Below are 4,334 nucleotides of genomic sequence, written 5' to 3' on the forward strand. Positions count from 1 at the left end.
GACGCCACATCTTGTTTGTGTGACAAATTTGTGTGAAGCCCTATCTCATATTCTGTGCAAAACGATGGCTAATGAGAAACAGCAGATTTGTGACTTATATGATAGATATGTGTTTTTTAATGCCCTGTAAACTGCCTCACATGTTTCTGGAATTAAATTACTCAGAGTTGGCTTGGAAATACCGGTGGAAAAGTTTAAGTCTGCGTAGCTTCTTCTTGTTGCGAAAAATCTGAGTGTTGCGGATAATCGTTCGTGGGGAGTAATCGCACGTCTCATAACGGTGTCTGCTCTCGGAATCATTGGCGCAATTAAGTTTAGCAAATGCAGGTATGTGGCTTCTTCCATACGTAAGTAATTACGAAAATCGTCAGGATCATTACGTGATTCCGCTATTAAATTCGTATGAGACAAGAAATTCCTATTCAGCAACCATGGTTTACACCATTTTCTTTTAGTTTTTAAGTTCATCTTTTTTTTAATTACACACACTGCAGCCGTTGCAAGAATTAACTCTTCGTCCAAATGTTCCATCTTGGCAACAATGCACGTTTGAGTGGTCTTCCTTCACATCTGTGTAAAACGAACTAAACATGTAAACGCCAGATTTTCGTTCAGTTTATCTGCACAGATCTGGCTTGCGCAAGCAAGATCGTTCAGATGGCTTGAGCGTTTAAATGGGCTTTTAGCCAAAGAACCTTGTGATAGGTGATGCGTAGTGCTACGTAAGCCCATGCGTCTTGGGTTTTAAGCGGTGCAGCGCGTTCAATCTGTTTTTCTATTATGATTGCCTAAAGCCTATTATAAAGTTTCAACTTCAACATGAGCTCTAGATTTTAAGAAATGGGGCCTAGAAAAAAATGCTTTCTTTACAAGAATAGAAAGTTGATTTTTTGATATAACCCAGTAAATAAAAAAGATATGCAGTAAATTCATAAACCGTTTCCGTTTCAGAATACATAACGAACCAAACAGAAATCGAATCGTTCGCAGCAATCACAATTCACCCAGTCCCAAAGTTAGGGCAAGTTTGGCCGTGCAACTTAAAAAAAAACAAAATTTTTTTAAACTTTATATTATTATTAACTTAACTAATATTTCTTAACCAAACAACAAGTTTCTCCGTTATTGTTGTTGAGCAGTATACAGAGTTCAAAATTGGCGGCATTCTCTTTGTGAGGTTATAGTGGCTCACTTGGAGAGAACGATATAAATTATGATAAAACAATTTCCAAAATCTAGAATAAATTAACATTTGGAAATCGAATTTCAACTTTGTAAAAGTTGTTAAACTTTGCTATAATTTTGAAATGGTCCCATGTAAAAATTACGGTCCTTACTTCAGATTATGAAAATGTTTTATATTAAAAACTACTGTTCCACAATTTTTTCATAAAAATTCAAAGCGGCCATGATGTTTGCTATATCAGGAACAGGCAGATAGCTTTTGTCAAGAATAACAAGCATTTGTTAAATTGTGAGTCAGTTTGTAGCTTCTTACAAAATGTATACCAACATCGAATGTGCGGATTTGCTTTTGCATAATTTAAGACAACATTTTTGTTCTGATGTTTACAGCTGTGTTTGTTCTAGCTCATGTTTTTTACGTAGTGTTAGTGAGGCAGATTACCTTGAAAAATATTGTTCTCAAATTTCTGATCTAGTTTTTTGCAAAAATTTTATTTTTTTTAAATAATTATTATTTTCGCTATTTTTCGTATACTTCCTAAGCCCCTAGACCTCCCTAGCCACCCCCAGACAACACCCCGAGAATAATGGCGCCAATGTTGAATCACCCTGTATTCAATCCAAGTTCTATTATCCATTGCAAGATGGCGACTGTATACGACTGAGGTAAGCCGATGACCATCGACAGTTAAAGTTAGCAAGAATTACAGCGTACGGCAGCCAGTTCGAGAATGTAAGTGGCCTAGTCTATGTCGCACTCTGTTAGTGACACGATAAAGGTATCTTGCATCTCAAGTCGGAATAGAGAATAAACACAAGATATGCACAGATGAACAAACTTACAACTCAAGTTGGCACTTGGCAATATTGGCAGGGCAAGATTGACAGATTCTGAATGCATTCGCTCAAACCCCTGGAAAAATTTCGAAGAGCCTCTGTAGGAATTTGATGAGCTTATCTGAATCCTAATATATTGCTGGGCGTGTTTTTCTGTACGAGTTTTTTTGGCCGAGTGTTCGAATAATCTGCGGTAGTTTTACACGGAGTACAAGTGAAACAGTAGTGCCAGTATCTGGAAAGACGGTTAAAATTCAACCAGACAAGTGTATTTTCAAGCTTAGGAATTTCACCAGAGACCCAGGTAATCTAGTGATATTATTTTATCAACCGAAAAGCCTGCTAATTAAACTGGCTTGAAGTCGATCCTGTAATTCTATTAAATAGTCACAGAAGCAGTTTCGACGTTCTTCTTCTTGTACCTATGTACCCTGTATTTAAATAGAAATTTCATGCATCAGAGGTCTGTGAACACCTGTAGGACTCGAATGAGATAAATATTCATAAAATATTCACAAGGTTTCAGATCAGTTCTGATGAATAAGTGACAAACAGGAATAACATGTTTACGTTTAACTTCAATTTTAACTTACACTATGGATGGATCTGAAAAAACATTTACTGCCCAGCGAAGGGATACAGTTTGTCTTTTCAGTCTCATTTTGCCATATCTGCAATCTTTTCTTGCTCATTGTGTATGATGTTCATAGAGATATTATTAAGTAATTGAACTAATTAATTATATTCATGTAAATAGTGGGAAATACAATAGCTTTTTAAGGCAAAATAGTTTATTATATTTGTTTTAAGGTGGTAGGCAATGGCAAGTGTAAATCATTAAAATTTAAAACAATGGAAGTGAAGGCAGATTATTTCAGATCTTGCCATTGTCACAGATTTATTTATGTCTTGCTTTTCCAGCACTGATTGCTCACTTGCCACTAGGCACGTTTTCGATGTGATCTTGAAAAGTCCAATTGTAGAAGGTTTTCCGATAAGTAATCTATATTTGTTTTAAAACCTTAATTCACATACCCTAAGATTAATTAATCTAATCGAGAATGGAATACCGAGTAATGCAATAATTAGATACCAAGTGTGTCATGTGAGGATTTAAAAACCATCATAATAAAATAATCAGTTGTTTCCATAAAGCTGTAAAGTATTTTTATAATACATTTCACGTTTTTATTAATAATCGTCTATCCAATCCTCCATTGTATAGTTTGTTCATTTCTATTTTTTTACATTATACCACCTTATCTAAGGTGACCTAACAATTAACAAAGTCTAATAGATAAGCAGTTCCTAATTGGTACCGGGGCCAATCTTATTTGACTATAAAAAAAATTAAGTTTACTGTAATTCGACTCAGTGGTAGAATATTTATACGTACATATCTAGACTCGTATTTATATCATAATTATCCATTATTCAGGTCTAATTACTAACAGCTGAAACAACAATATTGGACTGATCAGTACATCAATTTGCTTTTTAAATTAGCATATCTTAAGTAACATTTGGAACCAGTAATTTTATTTTAAATTTTAATCATTTGGAATTTATGCAAATGGTCAGGTGTGAGACTCTTCTTCAATTGTTCATTCTGACATACTTACATCAAAGGACAGAAACAATAAATTATGTTAATAATTATGTTTAATACATTTTAAATTGCTTCCTTTTTTCCATTTTCTGAAAGCAGCAATGAGATACATTTTAAAATGTTGAATCTTGATAAAATTCACCCTATTTGTGTTTTTTACGTTAGACTATAAATAAATCGAAGGCAAATTGTTTTCTTAACATACATTTGTGGGGATTGTGCTTGACTTAAAGCCCGTTTACACGCTCAAGCCATCTGAACGATTTGGCTTGCGCAAGCCAGATCGGTGCAGATGAACTGAACGAAAATCTGGCGTTTACACGTTCAGTTCGTTTTACACAGATGTGAAGGAAGACCACCCAAACGTGCATTGTTGCCAAGATGGAACATTTGGACGAATAGTTCATTCTTGCAACGGCTGCAGTGGGTGTAATTAAAAAAAAAGATGAACTTAGAAACTAGGAAGGAAATGGTGTAAACCATGGTTGTTGAACAGGAATTTATTGTCTCATACTAATTTACCCAATCACAAATCTGCTGTTTCTCATAAGCCATCGTTTTGCACAGAATATGAGATAGGGCTTCACACAAATTTAATTTAATTTAACACTGAAGTTTGAGCACTTGTGTCTAAAGACAGACTAAAATTTTAGCAGAAAGTAGGTAAAATCTTGGGCATCGGTATATCCCAATTCAAATTTAT

At 34.7% G+C, this 4,334-nt stretch overlaps 1 protein-coding gene across 1 annotated transcript in view; it reads left to right on the forward strand.

Annotated features, from left to right (window-relative positions):
• The first annotated feature begins 1,940 nt into the window (after positions 1-1,940).
• The window catches only part of LOC109533465 (protein kinase C and casein kinase substrate in neurons protein 1), a 58,163-nt gene continuing 55,769 nt past the window's right edge, over positions 1,941-4,334 (forward strand). Inside the window, exon 1 of the mRNA XM_048661405.1 lies at positions 1,941-2,326. The gene's annotated coding sequence lies outside the window, so the exon portion shown is untranslated. The remainder of the gene's footprint in view (positions 2,327-4,334) is intronic.

Source organism: Dendroctonus ponderosae, unplaced genomic scaffold, assembly GCF_020466585.1.
Source record: "Dendroctonus ponderosae isolate FM_Combo_2020 unplaced genomic scaffold, Dpon_F_20191213v2 Dpon_F_20191213_1, whole genome shotgun sequence".
NCBI classification, from domain to species: domain Eukaryota; kingdom Metazoa; phylum Arthropoda; class Insecta; order Coleoptera; family Curculionidae; genus Dendroctonus; species Dendroctonus ponderosae.